Genomic DNA, 21,379 nt, shown 5'->3' with positions numbered 1-21,379 from the left:
GTTGTTTTTTTTTTTTTTTTCTCCCCTATAATTATGTCTTTCTGGAACTTTTGGGGCTGAAATCTCTTGTTTAGGGGAACAGAGTACATTCGGGAAATATGAACAACATTGCCTCCAAAGCATTTCAGGACATGTAGTGGGAGCAGAACCGTGCTGTTTTAAGCCTCCAGGGTGACAGCTCTGGAGATGAAACCCCGCTGTGTGTCCCCTCTTTGTTAAGAGTCTTTGCTGTCTGGGGAGGCTCAGCCCCGGGCTGGCACTCGCCTTGGGCCGGCGACGCTGTCCCTTCACGCCGGGCTCCCTGCCTGCGTTTCGGACTGCGGCCGTTTGCAGATGACTCATCCGAACCAGCGCAGCCTGAACGGTGTGTGAGCAGACGCCGCTCCCGGCGGGAGCATCCTGCCCGCGGAGCTCGCGGGAGTCACCGCTTCCCTTCAGCCACGGTTCCCTCAGAAAGCAGGTCCCCGCTGTCACACCTTGCCGTGCTGGCCGGGCTCCCAAGAGCACGCTGGAGATGGTGGGGCTGAGCGTGTTGGAGACGTGGGAAGAGGCTCACACCACAGCATTGCTCCAGAAGTCGTGGCACCTCCTGAACGAGACAGAGACACGAGGTTCCCTTCCCCCGTGTCCCACCGGAGCCGCACGTACCCCAGCCAGTCTATCCCTTATGGCCGTTAGCGTGCAGCATCGCACACAGGGAAAACTCATTGTCTCATTGGTGAGACTCTCCTAACACTGAGTTTTAAACGCTTATCTTAACCCTCCCATTCTCAACACGGCTTTTCTTCAGTCCTCATGAAAACCACCGTAGTAATTTTAACAGCATCGCATTCAGACCTTGAGACAGGAGTCTCATTCATTCCCTACAAAGCTGATGGTTTTAAGTCCACTTCATACCATACGTCAAACAGTCTTCTGGTGGAAATGTTACACTCCAAACCGTAAAAATAGACCTCTGTAGAGAAGATACTGAAGATACTGTCTCCAGCAGCCTTTCCTCTTTTTCTCCATGAAATGCAAAGTGAATGAGCAGCTTTCGTGGTAGGACATGAATAAAGCAAGTTGCTCTCAGACTATGGAGGGGGGTGGTAAATGATGGACTAAAGCATGCCCCGGACTTTCATTCCGTGCCACAGGCTATCTCCTGGCAAGGACCAGGGAGATGTCCATGTGATGTCTCCTTAGCGGGGTGGCACCCATACTGGCTCTCGCAACATCACCCCAAACCTCTCCACTGTGTCCTTGAGCTCCGTGCCGCTGGGACTGAGGCTTTCCCTGTGCTTTCATGCACACCTCCTGCACTTCACAGAGTTGCCTCTGCACATTTGCACCTCCCAAACTGCTGTGCTCCTCCACCCAGATGGCTACTGAACGCATTCTGCCTGTTTCGGCACGGTGATGACCTGACAGTTGTTTCCAGCTTGACGGAGAGAGGTTCTCCATCCAGCCTCACAGCTCCTTCACGTTTTTAATTGCACATGGCACAGGCAACCCACGACCGCTCCCAGGGAGCCACGTTTTTCATGAACCAGTGCTCAGAGCCCCTACAAAACCCCGTGGCTCTTGCCGGTGAACCTTGGTTGCTGCTTCGTGCAGGAGGAGATCTGTTTCTGGTCCCTTCATCAGCGCATCGCTGCCTTCCCGGTTTTCCCTGCTCGGCAGCTGGCTCGCATTGCCAGTGCTTTATGAAATATGGTCTTTCTAGGAGCTGTGGTCTTTAACAGCGACCACAGCAGCTGCTTCTCCCTTCTCCTCCTGATTTACCAGGAGTTTCATCTGGCAGCACCTCTTGCTCTGCAGATATCCACTGCTGTAGTTAACGCAGAGTCTCCACAATTCCCCAAAGCTCCATGAATCCCTCTCACAATGTCTTCACAGACACTAGAAACAGTCACGTTTCTGGTTTTCGGCAGAACCTCTGTTTCCATTAAGTAACCAACGTGTGGATGGCACCATGTGTCAAGCGAGCACTTTATAAACGGCAGGGCAGTTGCATGTGTCTGGTGACTCGTTTCAAGTCTATTTACAGTCTCATCTTCCAAACAGGTATGAGGAAAAACTGCCTTATGACACCCTTCCCAGGAGCGGTCTCCATCATACTGATGTCTTTTAGTTGCTCCTCTTCCAGCATATGCCAGCATACAGAAATATTCTGGTTAAAGCCACTTTCCCTTCAAGTCTATTGCTCACAAACTGTTTTCTCCGATACTAGCAGTTTTTTTATTGCCAGCTGTGTGCTGAGGCTCTGCCCCTACGCGGCAGAGGAGGTCGGCGTGTGCTGGCTGTGAAGGGAGAGCCGTGGGGCAGAGCGGTGGGGAGGCGGGCGGAGGCTCGGGGGGTGGCTGGGGACCTGCAGGAGGGAGCGGTGGAGCGGACGCAGTGCCCCAGAGCAGCGTGCACGGCGCGGGAGGGAGCGGTGCTGCGCGGCTCGCTCTGCTCCTGCTGCTCAGGGGATTTCCTACGGCCCACGAAGCGGAGAGCTGGGAGAGCCGTCGGGCACTGCTCTGTGCCCGAGAGAGAGCGCCTGCCGTCCTTGATTCGTGATGGCAGCCGACTGGCACGTCTTCTGGTACACACCACTGCTTTCTGGCAACTCTCCCTTAATTCGATTTCCTCTAGCAACATTTAATTATTAACCTTCCCTAACTCGCCCGTATTATATAGCTTCACCTCAATTCACGCGGTATATTATATACCTTCTTTGAGTGCCGGGTGGCGGCGAGAGGGTGGTGCAGCCGCAGGTCACCTCCTCTCAGCTTCCCCCGGTTCTCGCAGGAGCCTCCCTGCCCGGGGACAGCACACGCGCCGGGGACGGGCTCCCAGCAGGGGCAGGGCAGGCGTCTTCCCCGCAAGACGAGGTCCTCACGGCTTGCCAAACGCCGAAGCCCCACTGAGAGCGAGAAAATGCTGCAGGCAGGTGTTTGTTCTCCGAAACACCCACGGCACGGGCACCGCCGCTGCCTTTACAAGGACAGGAGGGCTCTACGGGTTCATCCATCACTGCTGTCCCCCGGAGGGGTGACCAGGTACATGGCTTATCCTGCTCCCTTGGTGCCATCCTAAAAAAGCTTTTCTCTTTCCCTCTGGGCGAGGGCTGTCTCATCCATGGCCCAGGGGACCTGAAGAGCAGTCAATGCTGTGATCCTGGGTCTCCAGAAGACAGCACGTCCTCTGCCCCTGTTCCCAGGCCTGATGGTGGGCATTTGCTGTGGGGCCGGCTGTGAATTTGTGTGGCTACTGCTGGTCATCCCTCCCTGTCTGACGTGTGGGTGCCACGGTCCTAGCAGGACCCTGCCTTCCCCTGCTCCTCTTGCAGTTGGGGCTGCGTTATTTACCCTTCCACGCTCAGCTCAAGTCTGCTGCCACCACCCCCCAGTAAAATTATAATGCAACACTTCAGCTCTGAGCTTTGCTGTCACACCTCAGGCTGCTTCTTCTTTGGAGCCCTGTTTGCTGTAAAACGTCCCCTTGTTCACCCAGCCCCCTTGTGAATAGGCTGCAGGAAGAAATGAGAGCGGCGGCTCCGAGATGAGAGTGACTGCCTGGCTGTAGCAGATCATGCTCCTTTTGCAATGGGTTCTCTCATATTTTATTTTAAATTAAAACAATGCTTAACCTTGATAAATTGTGATTTAGGCTTATGAGAAAATAGACTCGGGAATAAATAGCTTGCTCCAGCGTGAAATTGAATAAATCTGAGTTGAATCACAGAGTGTTACTTACAGAATAACAGTAAATGATGTGTGTGGTTTATTGTTAAACAAGAGCAGAGCTCTGGAAATGAGGTGAAAAGGAAAGCTGTCAAGGGTGCATTTTGCAGCTGTTTCCCAGGCAAAAAAGAAAACTCTGTTAAAGAGGAATTAGGAGAGGAGCATTTATCAATTATTGACTGGAAATAAGCCTTAGCAAGGCAAAACTAGCAATATCAAGAAGGAGGTGGAGTCAAGGGGCAGGATCAGGTTAAAAGACAAAGACAAGTCTGCAGAGTCAGAGAAATCAGAGAAATTCCAACTTCTTGGAACATTTGCAAGACATATGATTTATGGGACCTCTCTCCATCCTTTCTGGTGCTTCGTGTCCCCGTGAGGACCAAATATTCTGAAGTACTTGGCACTGGGGAGCCACCGACACAGAGTGACAGGGACAACAAGAGCTTTTGGGAGCTGAGTAGGTCGGAGTATGGCCAGCCACCTGGGAAGTGAAACAGGGACTGCTGGCACCATGTGCCTTTGAATACAGCTCCTGAAATGCAATCGGGTTGTTGAACCCTGCCCTCACACCACTATCTCTGTGCAGGGTGAGTATGAAAATAAAGTCTCCCTGCTCTCTCCAGCAGCCTGCGTGCTGGCTCTTAGCGATGTCTGGTCAATAAATCAGCTCTGAAGTTTCTAGGCCAGGCAGCATTTGGGATGTGAGTAGACGCAGAAGATCTTCTAGGCGTTTCCCAATAGTATTTTACAGGTTTTCTTCCACCTGAGGTGCAGCTTACCGTCAGCCCTGCCTGCCAGCGCTGGAGGCAAGGGCTTTCTCCTCTGCACACAGATGCTCACCTGGCAGGGAAGCTCCAGCAAAGTCTGGCTGGCAGCGTAACCCCGGCCAGATTGCAGCTCACGCATGTGCCAGCGAGGTGCTGCAGCCCACATTACCAGGAGACCAGAGCAGGGAGCCGTGGATGCATCCAGAGCTCCTGCCGTGGGAGCCTGGTGCGTCCCCGCACAGGAGCACAGGCAAGGAGAGGTCTGCTCTGGGGAGGGCGCATCTGGGGAACCTGCCCCGCGCCAGCTGCATTCACGGACACGACAGGGAGGGGATATCGCAGGCAGCACTGTCAGCCACCATGGCACAGTGCATTTCGGTCTCAATGCAGGTCTTTGCACATGAAGTTTAAACTTGGGAGCAGGGAAAGAAGTGGGTACTGGAGGTCCCGTGTCTCAGTACTGGAATCCTGTAACTCAGCTTTAATTCCTGGAAAAATAATTAAGGAGAGTAGTACCTGGAAAATATGTGGAGGTGAGTAATAGTCAGCCTTGATTGCCAAAAACAAATCATATCAAACACATCTAATTTCCTTCTGTAAGAGAGTAACTCATCCTATGGACAATGCAAAGGCAATAGATATTATCTGTGCCGACATTGTGGCACTTTTAACTCTCTTGGTCATTAAATCCCCATAAAAAAGCTAAAGAAATATGTGTGAGATGAATCTACCAGACGGGGATACAGAACTGGGCAGCCAACCAGGACTAGAGATCAGCTACCAATAACTCTTTCTCAGCCTGGGACAGCTTGTCCATAAGGCCTTCCCCAGACCTTGGGCTGTTCAAGATCGCCATCCGTGAGTTGTACTATAGAACAGAAGATGCTCATCTTTGCATTTGCAAATGGCCTCAGATGGCAAAGGACTGAAAAGGACCTTGAGACTGAGGAAACAGCCAAAAAGAACCTCTAGTCCAGAGTTCAGTAAGGACAATATAAAACTCTCCTTTTAGGTGGGATCCAACTGGGGATGGAAGAAGGGATCACACATGGGTGTGACATAGCAGTGTCTGACCACCAGAGAGGGTGCACGCCGTCCTGGCTGTGTGCAGGTGGGGCTCAGGACACCAGGACCCTCTACCAGGGAAAGGTCCAGCTGGGACACCATGCCCAGTTTGGAGTGTTGCACAGCATGACAACCGGAGTAACCCAGGAGACTCCAGAGATAAACGCTGATGACAATCAGTAACATAAAACCCTGGAGTGGTATGATGAACTGGAGTTGTTCAACTTTGAGAGAGAAGGCAATTCCATACTCAGACATGGAAAAGGCTGCTGTAAAGGTGGGCCTTGTGCCATGTCCTTGGTGGTCAAGATATGTTCATCTAATGGTATGATCATAATAGCGCCTGATAAATTGCATGGGGAAGATCTGAATCCATTGCTAAAGTCTTCAGAAAGAAGCTAGGCAAGAGTTACAGGATGGTACAGATGGCTAAGGTCAGTGGGATCTTTTGCAACATCATAGGTCTGTTCCCTCATATAAAATGCCAAGGTACTGGAGCTGACCCAGCATCTGTCCCAAGGTGGAGTGAAAAGATCTGGAGAGCAACACAGGACACAACCTAGGCTATTTCTCATCTACCGAGTCAACGAGCCATGTTCCACTCTTTGTGGATCCCCAAGGTTGTATCAAGTCCCTCAGCTTTATTCACTGAAAACCAAGAGAACAAACATACACTTCCAAGTCAGGGCAAGCTCAGCTCATGCCCCATGTTAAGCTATTAAGAGAGCAAGTGAACCTACACCTCAGCATCTGCTGCTGCTGGCAACATCCCTCCTTGTTGACTACTGGGAGGAAAACACAGGAACAGTCTTTGGCAGTGGTGCCTTTTACCAGGCACTCTGCAAATGCCAAGTGCCCTGAAGCCCCATTCACTACTGTGGTACCCCCTCTACAGCAGCGAATGGGGACAAATCCTTCAGTCCCCCAGGAAGTGTTGCAAGGGTAGGACAGCCCAGCAGTGAGTTGTCTGACCTGATTGTCCCAGGGTCCCCAGGAGCTGCGGAATGGAGAGGTTATGCCTGCCACCTGATGGGCTCCTTTGAAAGGGCTGCGTCCCCACAATCTGCTGGGGAAGTCTGACCAAGCACTCACACCTTCCCAGCTGCAGCTCTCAGAGGTGGGAATGGTAAGGCTTGTGGTATTTTCTACTCTTTCAGTGACAATCCAGGCTGGACACCTGCTATGCAGAGTCCTCTCTGGGATATTTGCAATTACTTTGCCATGTTGGGCACTGACCCATAAAACCAATGGCATTTACTTGCCATGCAGTCAAAGCTTGGTCACACACTGCTTCAAAAGTGACTGAAAACACTACTTTATTGTCCATCCCCGCTTGTGCCTCATGTGCCGCTCACATTGTGAATGCTCACTGAGGTGTTGCCAGTGGTCTTATTTAAAATTTGTCTAAGTCTTGCTTAATCCCCCTGCAATGGCGGAGTGTGTTTCTTCATGCCAGCTTTACCGTTTCAAGTGGCAACCCAGATAATTCTGCCCTTTTACTCCTTGGCTATAAGTGTAACCACTTGGACTTCTCACATCAGTGCCTTTAGGTTAAAACTGTGCTGCAGGCAGTGGGTAAGCATGGAAATTGTTTAAGGGGCCACAGGTGTGGCTGTCCAAGTTGGCTTCTCTGAAATATAGCTGGTAGCTATCTGCAGGGCAAGATAACCATTTTCTTACCGCACTTCCTCTTGACTATGAACAAGCCTTGTGCTGAGTCTTCCCTGAAAATTGCTCCTTGGATTTTAGCAAATATACAGCAAAAGTATAACAAAAGTATATCCTGGGCAGTGAGAAATCATGTAGAAATTACTCCACAGGTACATTTATGACTAGGAGCTAAATTTAGGTAGAGTTGCCCACGTGCTCTGGAGCAGTGCTGGCCCCTGGAGTGCAGCAGGGTTAGCTCCACATTTATGGCACATTGGTGATTTCATGACAAGGCTGGAAGTGGTCAAGAGGGAAAAGATTGTGGTCTTCCACATCTTTATCTGACTCAGTCGAAGCTGTGTTTTCCCATGACAGTATCATCTGGTCCTCTCCTTCTTTGAGAGTGATGTTGACACCCACTTTCATGCAGTCTGAGCTCTGGTTCCTGGTTTCAACCCAGTGGGAAGACTTGTCAATGCTCCTGATGCTTGGAAGGGGTAGCATTTCACTAAATCAGCAAGACCAGGGTACTCAGGTGGTGGTAATACCTGCTCTAATGGACTCCCGGTTGCTCTACAGCTTCCATAGCTCTGGTCTGTAGCATATAAGCAAAGCTTCAAGACCACATGATATTTTGTGTTGTCCAGGACACTCTTTCCATTGCAGCTGAACTAACTTGAGCAATGAGTGTGTTTGGAGTTAATTGCCTGCTGTTTGCAAACTAGCCGATGAGTGTTTAATTAGTTTCCTTAATTTAGACATGATCATCTAAATCTAAGGGGAAGCCATTGAAAAGCTGTCTACAGCTAGGGACTCAGAGCAATTCACTCGCTTTCAGTACTTCCTTTCCCAATTTCTTTTTAACTGCATACATCATTAACTTTGGCTTTGAGGCTCAGAAAAAACCCTCTTCCAATTATCTGTGGATCTCCTGTCCATGCCCAACATCTAGAGCAGCAGATACTAAGTGACCAAATTGGCTGGCTGAAGTCTTCACTCAGTGCTGCTCTTCAGCAAGGTGCAAAAAGCAGCAGAACATTTCTCATCGACTCTCTAGCATTTGAGGTGACCTCCACTGAGCAACCAGCCTTTGACAGGCTGCAGCTGGGTAGGCAAGATGCCAGTATGTTCAAGCATTTATCATCAGCCACATCTGTGGGTTTTCTAATGATGACGAGTTCAACTGAAGGGGTCACCCCTTCCATTGAAAATTTTAACAAAGATTATATGGAGTTTCTCTATTCCCAAAAGAAATCCTGCTTTGGAGCGAAGGCAGGACATCTTCAGGGAGATCCGCTTGTGCTCAGGAATGTATCTTTTCTTGTCCCTCTGACATATGGTCACATTCACATTTTAAGATTCCAGAAAGCGAATAGTTTGCGCACTAAACAGGCATTTGCTAGGGACTGAAATGCCTTAATACTGTCTGCCCTGATTGTGCTCCAGCTCCTACAAACCAATGGCTGGTTCTTGTGTCTGACCCATGAAACCTCAATGTCATTAAAAGACATTAAATAGGGATATCACCTAACACTGACACAACTCAATGGGAAAACTTGATGACAGTGTTTTTTGGAAAGGGTCCTAAAGCATTTATTCTTTAAAACTTAGATGCATTCTAGAAGCAGCAAAGTTTGAAGACTGGAGAGAATAATTATAAAACCAGTCTGCTTGGGAAGTCAGCACAGTCAGTGCTCAGCTGTCGGTCCTGGGCAGAGGAAGCATGGGAAGGATCAGGAGGAAAAGCAGGGCTAGAACCAAATGCTCCTTTAAGGCCACAAAGAAAGGGTCAGATATGTGCAGTTTCACAGCCAGGAAAACTAAGATCCTTGCATTCCGGCACAAGCGCCACGGTTCGCTCCAGGGTCTCAGTGGCTTCCTGACCCTTCCTGAATAGGGCTTGCCGTCTCAGAATGCACAGCCAGCATCTGCACGGTGTATTTAAAGAGGGTAGAGTTGTGAGGGACTTACATGATCAAGCTGTCTGACCTCCTGTGCGGACAGAGCAAAGGACCGTCCTGTATCACAATGACAAGAGTCTCTCCCAGATGTTGCTGTCTCACATGCTGACGCTGTAACATGACAAAGTCTCACGACATCTTTACTCAGGTGAATGGCAGAAGAGATTTACCATTGTACTCCCTCTCAACAAATGACAGAGGTCAAGAGTGGGACAGAAAAGTGAAACAAGACTTCAGAGAGTGAAGATGGTGCAGCTGGGCACCCTCCAGGGCTGTCACTGTGTCAAGGGCAGTGTTTGATTGACTCCAAGTCTTGCAACAAGCTGCTGGACTAGGGGATCAGCAAGCCACAGCTCAGCAAAACACAGCTTACATCCAGGACTCCAGATGGACCTCAGCCTCTTTGGAAGCAAGTCAGTGACAGTGCCCCATTCCTCTGCAGCCTGTTCAGCTGCAGGTTAAGATTCAGCCAGCTAAACATAGGCATCTAATGCTATTTGAGATGCCTCAGGACATCCTGCCTGTCTTCCAGCTGTCTTTCCAGAAAGACGGTCTCCTGAACATACTGTGTCGTATCTGTCAGCCTTGGCCAGATGTCTTGCTTACTCTGGGGTTCGTGAAATGGTCCTAGACCCCTGTGTTAAATAAGCACCTTAATGACACAGTCACAACACAGGAGAATCAGTCCCAACTTTAGTGAAGCACTTGACATCACCTGCTCGTCACAAAAGTTTATCATACATGTATTTGGCCTTTTTACACTGCACCCCCTAACCAGCAGAACTCGTTAGAGATGCTCATGACTTTTTTTTTTTTATATATTTATTTTCATTGAACATACTGTGAGCAGCTTGAAGGCAGCTGAGTGCTGTGAAGTGGAAGCTGAAATCAGCACACTTCCCTTTCTGTGGCTGTCATGACCTTGGAGATGTCATTTAACCTCTCTGTGCTCAGGGTCCTGACAAGGAGGGTGGAGGTAAAGAAATGCAAGACTTCCTTATTTTGTGTACTTTAACTGCTGCAAAGTTCTTGGAGAAAAGGGCTAGCTGGTGGAAACCTGCAAATCGGGTTGGCAAATGGAGGTGTTCACCCCAGCTCTTCTGCTCTGTGCAAGTTTTTCATTCGTTAGTTGACCTCATTGGCAATAATGGGAAGAAGCGCCTGAGCTGCAGCTTGAGTATTTCTTTCCCTTTTAATGAGAGCAAATGCTTGATCACCTTTGTGCTCCATTTCCAGCATCAGTAGCTGATATACCTGGTGCTGACCAGAGACTTGCGGAAACTTCTCCTCCAACTAAGAAAGACGATGCGAGCATAGTCCAAAGCTGGATGGAAATGACAGCTAGAAACTCTGTGAACTCTCATTTGGGAGCTAATTTACTTTCTGCTGATGTTGCAGCAAAACCCACCTCCCACTGACAGAGGCATCATTTCTCTTCTGTCAAGTTGTGAGTGATCTCTCGTGTGTCTGAGAAACATAAATATTATATAAAACACTCCTCATAGTCCACATTTTTTGAGACACACAGCACTCTATACATGAACAAAGTGTGTGTGTGTGCACAGCTCACAGTAAGACATTACATTCTGCAGTGCAGGGTGGCCCAGGGCAGCAGCTGAGACCAGGTCTTCGTGGTGCAAATAAAGCAGGAAACTCAAACAACAGGGAAACTGGAGAATAGAACTAATAATTTTTGCAAAAGTTCCAGGTGTGAATAAACAACTTCATGGGTCTTCGAAGTAAACAGAAAGGAAGTGGATTGTCTGCAAGATGTGCAGTGACAAGATTATTTACATTTCACTGTCTTCTAGGAAATATTATCATTTCACTAGTCAGCTCTTCTTAAAAGGAAGACTCACACATTTTCTATCTGAAGAGTTTTGAAGTTTTCCCTGCTCACAAAAGAATGAGCTATTCCTGTCACATCCACCTAAGCTGCCATTGTTGTTGCTAAAAGATTTTACTTATGCGCCCCACCTTCAGTAGGGGAGCAACGCCCAAAGCTAGAGCATTTCCAGGTAGGCACCTCTGGATCTGATCTACACACGTTAACTTAGACATAGTCATAAGTAACCCTGAAAACACTGAGAAAGATGGTGGGTTTTCTTCCCATGAATGAATGGCAGCCCTCAGCTGGATCATACCAGCCTGGCACTCCAGCCAAGAGGCTCAGGTCTGATGCAGAGCACCATCGCATCCAGCTGTGCCGTATGAGCACAGCTGCATCACTCAAGCAGCTTGGTTGTGCATGACCCTGTTGAATAAAACCTCACATTCAGCCCAGACTGGGAGGCTCATGTTACTGAAACAGGATCGTGCGATGATAACTTTCTACTTCAATGGTCATAAATACCCAGGGATTTATCCTTGTCTGGTAAGTAATAGCCCTCTAAACTGACCTTGACAGATCACACAGCGTCAGTGTAATAGAGTGTCATAAACAGGGCAGTGTGCTGTGTGCAGTGAAAATTGAGAGCTTCATTAAACATGAGACAGTCATTTAATTAAAGTCAGACATGCAGTCCAGGTGAGAGTGGTAATGTAACCAACCTCCCAACTTAGGCGTTGACTCTATGCGTTTTGCTGAGGCCTGATTCAGACTCTCAGACTTATTTTCAGAACAGACTGAGTGACCCCCAAAGCAGCTGCCCCTGCAGAGGAAAGCTAGACATCAGCAGAAGCCTGCAGGTGGACATCTGAGTGCAGATGCCCTGATCTGGAGCTGAATCCCGCATTTCAGATGGTCACGAGGAGATGGATTGAACCCCTTTGGATGAGGTCCTGGCTGATGTCTGCCGGCTTCAGTTTGTAACATCCCACCCCACTATTGTATTTGTGAGATTGATGCCTATATGCATGGTCTGTGCCTGCAGCTCCCCCCTGTTCTCCTTGGTCTTTCATAGTGCTGGAGAACCCAGCACATCCGTTTGCAGCAAATTGTATTCAAGAAGAGTTTAGCCCCTTGTTAGTCATTTGCAATGCTAATCTTGCAGGAATGTATGCACTAATAATGGACAGTTAATGGGCTGTCTAAACTTGCTTCGGTTCCTTTCAAGGATGAAGTTTGCAATAATAACAAAAGCTGAAGAAGTTCACGAGGGTAGGGGCAGTGGCAGTTTGCCAAATGACACTCTTTCCTCATTGAGAAACTGGGAATAGTATGGGCAAATGAATATTTAAAAAACTCCTGGCTCTTACTGCTCAGTTTCTTAGATCTTGGTCTGAAGACAGCGGTGTGCCCTGATTTGATTTTATTTTATTCTTCCTTCCTGTTGTCTTGCCTGGAGAGTTTGTTGGCCTGTCAAGAAAAAATGTTGATGAGGCAGTATGGAGTTTGCTTTGTTGTTTGCACAGCTCAATGCTCAACTTTTGACACAGATGCCACAAGGCAGTTGCTTCCCCTGCATTTTTTTCCCTTGTGTTTCATGATCCTACCCAACGTTCTCAGTTAGGAAGTTTAGCACCTGCTGAAGCTCCCTAATCCCTATATCTTAAGAATGAATCAATACACAAAACCGTCATCAATCCTCCAATGCCCTGATCCTAGTAATCAGCTTGTTCTCCACCATTGTAGACAACAAACATGACAAATGGACAAGATGAATGACGACATTTGGAAGAGCGTGTTCACACCATGATCCTCACCATCTTCCACTCAAACATGGTTAAATCTAGAGTACCCTTTCCAAAGAATACTTTGCTCTCCTGTTTAGTATATTATCCCACTGATTTGGTGATGAGTTTAAAAAAAGGATAGAACTGAAAATCTGTGTCCTGACAGCAATAAGACAGACATTGTCTGCTCATTCAAATTAAGAAACTACTGCAAAAAAACAGCAATTAAGAACTATGTCCCCTTGATGCAAAACAGAAAATCAGGAAGTTGCAGATGGAAAAAGATGCATAGACAAAGGGTGTGTTTGCTAGCAAATGAAATCAAGGTGGGTGGTGAGGGGAAAATAAGGCAGAAAGAACTCGCTGTGAGAGCTGCAACTAACATTGACTGCCAGATGAGCTGCGTGACATTGGGACTGCAGCAATGTGCTGTGCCTCGGTGGTGGGGTGGCTCTAACAAGGTCCTCCAGGGTGGCTGAGCTGAGGCTGGCTGCCGGAGCTACCCTTAAACCGATGAACAAGTTGTCTCCTCCATTGGCTAAATACAGTGGCACGCTCACCCTCAGACTGGTTCTGCTCGGAGAAGGACAGAGGTACCACCACTGTGAGGGACCCTGTCCCTGGGCATTGCTATTGACCCACACAACCCAGCTTGATTTTTGGTGGTCATGGAAGCACCCAGGCTACCTCACAAGGAAGGCCCAGGGACATTCAACAGTGAGATTGTTCTTGTTCTGGAAAAGTTGCTTGTTCAGGGCTAGAACAAAGTGACTCACTCTTTGAACTGCAGAGTTATGTCCTAGGAGGGGAAATTAAAGCCTCTTTGAACTGGTATGGATGAAAGGGCTGGGGAACCACGGAAATCAGCTTGTCCCATGGCTCTGTTGGCTGAGTGGGCTGAAGGAAGAGTCCTCCTCACCTGTCCTGAGCTGTGGCCAGGAGTGCCAAACAGCCTTTCATTTCCACAGAGGAGAGTGATGCTGGGAATATTGATGGGAGGAAATAAGGACCTTGGTGGGAATGGCTCTCCTGGGGGGAAGCACTTGGGACAGGACCTGAGCAAAGACTGGCATCCTAAAAAGGGACCTGTAAGAAGAAGGAGAGCATGAGGGAAGCCAGAAGGAGAGACTGCTCCTCATGGAAACTCAACACCACTTACTGACCCTCACCCTGCTGGGAAGTCAAATTTAAAATCCTTCTGACACGTCACTGTGGGACAAGGGGAGAGAAGCAGAGGCCAACTTGCACCAGGATATGGCAGACTGAGACATTTTGGTTAAGACACTTCTGGATGTCCGAGGGAGTCAGCACACCACGGGCGGGTTTCATAGCTGGTGCTGTGTGACTTGAGAATCACAGATAGTTAGGGTGAATTAAAAGAACAGCCACGATCTGTTTTCCTGTTGCAGTAGCTTATTGATTTACTATGCCAGTAAGTCAGCAAGCAGTATAGGAGAGATGAAAAAATGTCCCTCTTTAAAAAAAAAAGGAAAAAAAGGAAGAGGCAAGAGAGTGCCTGTCTCCCAATTTTAAACTTTAACTGCTCTTTGCTGTCACATGCCTGCTTAAGAAGTTATTAATCCTATTAAATACCGAATAAAGACAGTATCTGCCAAAGGATATGAGCCGCTAATAAACTGTAATAACTAATTACAGTCACCCATTTATTTTCACTTCACTTTAAATTAAGTGTCTTGGCTACTTAATTGTGTACAGCAACTCCCTCCCCGCACCGAGCGGCAAGTGTGCCAGACAGAGCCCAGGTCTGATACTGGGAGCACGGACATCCCTGGGTGCGGGGAGTGCCTCCAGCACTAATTGCCTGGAGAGGCTTCACCAAATTAACTGCAAATGGTTGTTTAAAGCCCTTGAAATTTCCTTCCTCTCAGCTCTGAGCAGCCATGGAAAACGAGATTTGGAAGTATGAAGGAGGCTGGAGAACAGCTTTGAGATGCATGCTTGGGGGGATTGCTTGGTTTTAATGAAGGCCCTTCTGGCATCAACAGATGGGCCCGAGGTGCTTCTGGTTTGTCAGGATGATTCAAAGCCCACAAAGGATTCCTGGGAGTCTTCCCTTCCCTCACTGCTGTCGCTGTGCTGGAGAAACCTTGGGCAACAGCTGTTTATGGTCCAGGGAACAGGACAGCCCCATTAAATGCTGCCCACCAGCCCTTCTGGAGAGGTTATTTAATCACAGACCTCTGTGATTTCCCAACAGAGGTGGGAAAAGAAGATCTACCCCTGCTGCCAGGGCCTTCAATGCACCAACAGACAGTAATTGTCCTGACCACCCTCACCTAGGACCTATTCCCCATATGTCCGTTGACCCAGGAGAGCCATGGAAGCTCAGCCTGACCTATGCTGTGGGTAGTTTTGTACCTGGTCTTGTTCTTATATTGTCCTGTTTTGCTGATGGGGCTTCCTGGACTGACCCTGGAGTGGTTCTTGTCGCTCTGAACCTACCCAATGATCACTGGACAGTTGACTGAGCCTGATGCTGCTGTGGGACCTGCTCTGCTCAGCTTGCTTGAGTGCTGCGGGGCTGCGTTCCCCCATTCAGGATACTGTCCCTACCTGCCTTGCTGCCACTCCTGGCTCCCAGATTGTTGCCCCTTGTGGGGCAGCCCCATTCTTCCTATGCCCTGGCACTTGCAGATAGCTCTGGGCTCCAGGAAAGTGCTCGTGAGGACTTGCCCCACTGCCTGAGAAGTCAGCAGCCTCCAAAATTCCTAACACGGCCTTTCTTTGTGGGCTGTGACCAGTCATCTGAGTATCATTGCCTTTCTTGTGCACCAGTGGGTCTGGCTGATGCGTGCTTTCCAGCTGGGGTGGAAATGCTTGGAGGTGAATGACCCTACAAGGTTCCTCTGACGAATGTGTGCCAGTGCTTGGACTCACCACAGTTCACATCTCCTTTGTCCCAGGTTCTGCTACCTGTCAGTTTTGCCTTCTGTAATGGAAACAGTCACAGACCCTTATAAAATAGAATTGTGTAACTCCAAAAAAGTACAAAGCTACCACAATGAGAACTGTTGCTGAGGTACTTGCTAACACTTCTCGGTGCTCTTCCTCCCATGAATCAACCCTTCCCTATCCCTATCTTCCACTAGCAAAACAAGGTGAAGCTGTTTCCCGGGGAGGGCTGTTTAATATCCTGGATGAAGTCCCTGTTCCCAGGTAAGCAACCATTTTTCTCATATGGCTTTTTCATTTACAGTGGATATAACTCCCAGCCAAACTGCAGTATCATGTAAAATAGAGATGAGATGTTTCTAAAAACACCTCCCAGTGCCGTAAGACTTCGCTGCTCCCTGAAGGCACTGACAGCACCCACTGCAGCTGCTTCCCAGACCTGGCTTCTCATCAATGTAGTTTCAGAAATTTAAATTTCTTTCTGAAAAGGTTTTAGCTGGGAAGTTTTGTTTGTTTATCTTCCTGCAAACAGAAATGTAAGACCCTCTGTTGGGCAAGGAAAGCTGATCTGATGGAGCATGAAATCCACCATCTGAAGCAGTTCATGATACAGGGAGAAGTTTGGTGTGGGGTGGAAGGTCCTTTCCCTCTGCTCATGCCCCTGGGGCAGCAGCTGTGGCTCACAAGAGTGCATGAGGTGCTGCCAGTCAGCTGCAGAGTTTGTGGGCACCAGGATAATGTGCCAGGCCAGGCGCTGCACAGGACTGACCACAGCCTAAGCTGTGAATCAAGCAGTAGCCCAGGTACCAGCAAAGCCAGCATCATCTGTGGCCTTTACTCACGACTGACTACAATGCTCTGATCTTCCTGACTCTCCAGCATCCTGCATTACCACAGGGTCCAGCAGCTCCTGCAGCCTTAGGAGGGCAAGGGTAAGTCATCCTACTGGTGAGGATGAGGATCTCCTGAGCCCCTGGGGTGGAGAGCTAGAGGAGTGGCTTTCCTGTTTTAACTGTTATACAGGAGTGGAGAGGGAGGGTGCTGCTGACCCTGGTAGGGAGGGCGTGTACAAGACCTCCATGTCTGATCTTCCTGTGGTGAAGGACACTTTCCCATACCTACAGTAAGGTTTTGGCATGGTGTAGAAAAGCTACAGACCTGGCTGGTTATAATCTCTTCAGCAGGTGAGCCATTCCTCTCTGAAGACCAGGCTGATAGACACTAGCTGGGAGGACATGGGAGCACCATCAAAGTGGCAACGGAGCTGAGACACCTTGGTCTGAAGATCCAGAGAGCAGCAGCCTGGCTGTGGACATCAAGGAAGGGTCTCCAGAGCTAGGGGCATATCAGCTGGGGTCCCGCACATTCCTCCTGCTTTCTAGTTACCTTGAAATCACTCTGAACTCATGGCAAAAAGTTAGGGTAGAAATAAAGTGTAATTAGAAAATCCAAATATAGGTAACCCAGTTACAGTATGTCAGCAGGGCCCTGAGAAGTCTCTTCCTCTGTCAGGCAGCATTCAAGCTGGCAGAACATTTGACCAATATCACACTGGAGGATCTGGCTTTCATGCAAGAACTCTTCATCTTAAAATTTCCTCCACAAAAAAGATAGAGGCTTGGGAACATGTATCATCTTCATACACACCCTCCCTTAAAGTTGCTATTTGAGTTAAAGCCCTCCTCCTGTCCTCCCCAAGGTTTTCTGTTAATGATTTAGCCTGAAGCGCTCTTTGAGGTGCCTAGAGCTACTGAACATGGAATATGGAGCCATCCTTGGAATGGGGGACAGGGGACATCTGCCAGGGTGTACATATCTCTGGTGCAAATATCTCTGAGCACATTGCCTTCAACTCTGTTTGGACTCACACAAGAGACATGAGCGTTTCTAGGGTGTGACTCATTTGACCTATAAAGGCAATCAATGGCTATTGGTTTGTATATCAAGATCTATGACATGGCTGGGTGAATTCCAGCCTTGCCTTCCATAGTGGGCTGCATACTTTGACAAGTGCACTTCTCACCCACATCACAACACTGGCATGGTGATGAATAGTCTTTCTGGGGTCATGGCAGGTTTGTCATGTATCATCTCTAATCCAGGTTTTGAGGGATACCATGATAACATCTCTGTTCAAGAACAGTTGTGCTTTTTCCCCACTATAACATATGTCACAAAGCGTTAACATGCTGTAAGTCCTGAACTGTATGTTATGTCTAAATGGGGAGAATAGGAAAGAGCATCAGCTCTGGCAAGATAAATGTAAAATCATAGTAAGGCCAAGAAATATTTCGAGGAACAACTTGCTAACAGTATAAAAAGTATTAATAAATCCTTCAGAAACACATCAGCAGCAGGAACACTGCCAGAGAGTCTACAAGGCCAGTAAATGAGTGAGGCATGAAAGGAACGGCTCAAGGAAGATACAGTTAGAGCAGAAAAGCTAAATGAATTCTTCATATTGATGTTTGCTGTGGAGGAGCTTAGGGAAATTCTAGCAGTGGAACTTTTCTTTATGGGATATGAATTGGAGGAACTGTCTCAAATTAATGAAATGAATTGTTTCAAATCCCCGTTGGGCTTCAGAAGTGGCAGGCTCATGGATAAATACGATAAAAAGTAAAGGCAGCTGCATAGCATTTATCAGGGGAAGCGATGCCTTGCAGACCAATTAGTGCTCTTTAAAGGAGAAAAGGAGCATGTGTAAAGGAGTGACTTAATTGATGCAGTGTACATGGATTATCCAAAAACTTTTAACAAGATCAAGTAGAAGCAGGCATAGAACTAGGAGAATACAAGGAACAGCAAGAAGGATGTTCAAAAGTATACTATGATTTCCTTAGGGGAAAGATGAAACTGAAGGGAACTCTTCCATCAGGAAAAACAATGTCCTGGGAGATACAATAACAGTCCTCAAGACTGTAAGTGGCACAAAACAGATGGATATGGCATAATTATTCTGTTTCTTACAACCCCAAACCGAGAAGGAATAATTTGGAACACACGCCAGCAAGTTAGGAAAAAAACCCCGTATATTTTCCATACAACTTATGATTAAACTGTGGAACTTTCTATTACAAGATATTGTGAATACTGAAATAGTGCATGAATTTATAAAGCAATTAAAAACCTATGAAGACCTGTCAAATAGTAATTTATAATCTCTCATTCAGAAACTCTCTAAGTTACAGACTGAAAACAAAGAGGAGGACATAGAGAAAGACTTGTCTCACACTTTAAGTGTGCACTCTGATTCTGTCTAGAGACGTGATACAAGGTTAGATGGGACTTTGCTCAAACCCAAGGCAGACTTCTTTCCTCCTTGTCTTGCTCCGGACCTCTGACAGCTGAGTTGAGGAATGTCAACTGAGTATGCAGGAATCACAATCTTGGAAACCAGTCCTTAAAGCTGCCACTTCAAGATTAGCTTGCAAAAATTCTTCTTAAGAAGAGAAAATTAATGAGATGATTGCTGCAAAACTGCAGAAATCATTCACTTGTCTAAAACAGGAACCGGCAGTAATGTTGGTCAGATACATGGTCATAATATCCACCATAGATGTGCCCAGCAAACTCTTCATGTGGATGGTATATCTGAGGAACAATGGAGACTTGGGCAGGTTTGTGTTCCCCATGTTGGCCCCCATCAGTGGCAGCTTTTTATTAGGTGAGAGATACACCCAATGCCCTCTTCATTTTGATCTCATAGCAAACATCGCTGATTGAATCTGAACAACTGAGCCAGATTTTATGTGATGAGATCTCTGCAGAAGGATGTATATTACCCAGCAATATTGACCTCCTTTGGCACCATGATAAGGAAACCCAAAGTGTTTCCTACTGCATCCCATGGCAGATCAGCATCAGAAAGCTCCAGTGATCTTTGGACTTTGTGGATAAAAGTGAAGTTTTTCACAAGAACTCAGATAATTGGAGATGGGCCTAGGTTATTTGCCAAGGAAAATCGGGACTGTTGATTCAGTTTTGGGTTCTTCTGAGGAAAGAAAATCATTATTCTAGTCATGTGCATCAGCTTTACTATGACAGAAAAAACTCCAGTTCAAGCCTCTTTTTTTCATCAGCTTTACAGTATAATCCACTGACAGGTGTCTTTGAAAAGAAACAGCGGAATGATGAAAGCTAAAATTCAGCATGACTAGAACCTTCTGGTGGGTAGATGCTGTGATATGAGTGCTTATATTCACTTTTACTCCATGAGTGAAGGGGAATACCACACTGCAGTGGTTGCAGAACACTTCTGTGCTTCATTACTAATGACCTCTAGCTTCTGTACTGTAGACAAAGAAATCAATTCTTGTCCATCTTGTTTGGGTAGTAGCTCTGGTTTTTAGAGCCATCTACTGCCATTCACCATTTTACAGCCTGGTAAATCCCAGGCTACTTGGATGTTACAGGTATGGAAGCCTTTCTGCATCTTCTGTCTTCTCTGTTGCTCTTTGAACTTCTTCCAGTTCTGCTATGATCTTTCTGATTTACAGGTTTGCATACTTTGGCATAAATACAGGAGCTCTCTCTCATGCCACAATGGCCAGTTCAGAGCTCTCCACTTTACGTGTGAAGGATCCTTTTTCCTCAAGCAGATGACTCTACAATTATTTACACAGAATTTCAGCAGCCGTTTTCACTGACCAGTTATCAATCCCATTTGTAATTCTCCCTATTCAGCCCTTGTTCATTACCTTAAAGAAACCAGTATCTCCTAAAACAATATCATCAGCAAATTTCACGTCAGTATTCAACTGTTTTTCCAGGTTGTATAAAACTCTGTTTGTGAAAACTGGGATGGATGAGGGACCAAGCACAGATTTCGTACAATTTATGGGGAGATGAGGACTTGGCACCTAGAGACAGGGCTACCTGGGGAAAAGTGGAATAATTTATCACCCCTGTCCTATTGCCAGTAAAGCTCTACAAAGTCAAAAGAAGGCAGAATTCATAGCTGGTGTAATAATGTGCAGGTTCAGTGATAGTAGGGGAAGACATGATCCTGGGCCAGATTTGAACCTTTTGCAAGAGGCAGCAGGGTCCCTCTCCCCTTTCCATTACCCCAGCCTCTATCTGCACTGGTCTGACAGCCTTCGTTTGGCAGTATTTGATAACTGTTATTTCACATTTGAAAACTTAATTTGATATATTTCATGTGTGTAGAAGTGGAACATTTCATTAAAATCAATCTCTGGTAGAAAGAGTTTGAAACAAACAGTCAGTGGTATGTTACAGGAATCAATTACTCCCCTTTGTCAATAAGGACATTGCAGGCAGCGGTGGGTTTGGTCTGTGACAGTGACAATTCACTGTCAGGATTATGAAAACCCCTCTAGCTGGCTTCTGCCATGAAACAAGTTGTCAGTGGGGGTTTTAGTGACATGGGAAGCTCAAAAAGTGGAGCTGATTGAAAACTCGGAGGTTTTCCCAGGGGAAATTTCTAAGTGAGACAAAATTGTCAAATGCTCTGCATTTAAGTTTCCAGGCAACATCTGGAAACAAAACCAGCATTTTCCTTTTGGATTAGGATGTTTTTTAGAACTGTTTTCAAACCGAAAAGTTGTTTTTGTATAGCCTCCTCCATGTTTCCCTCAGTGAGAAAGCCACAGAAACAACAGACAATCAGGGAAAGCAACTTGAAGAAATAATGACTTTTTCACTCATAAAAAGAAATGTTCCCAATGACTCCTCA

The sequence above is a fragment of the Phaethon aethereus genome, assembly GCF_964289735.1.
Source record: "Phaethon aethereus genome assembly, chromosome: 18".
Taxonomy (NCBI): Eukaryota; Metazoa; Chordata; class Aves; order Phaethontiformes; family Phaethontidae; genus Phaethon; species Phaethon aethereus.
Note: the sequence above shows the minus strand (reverse complement) of the source record.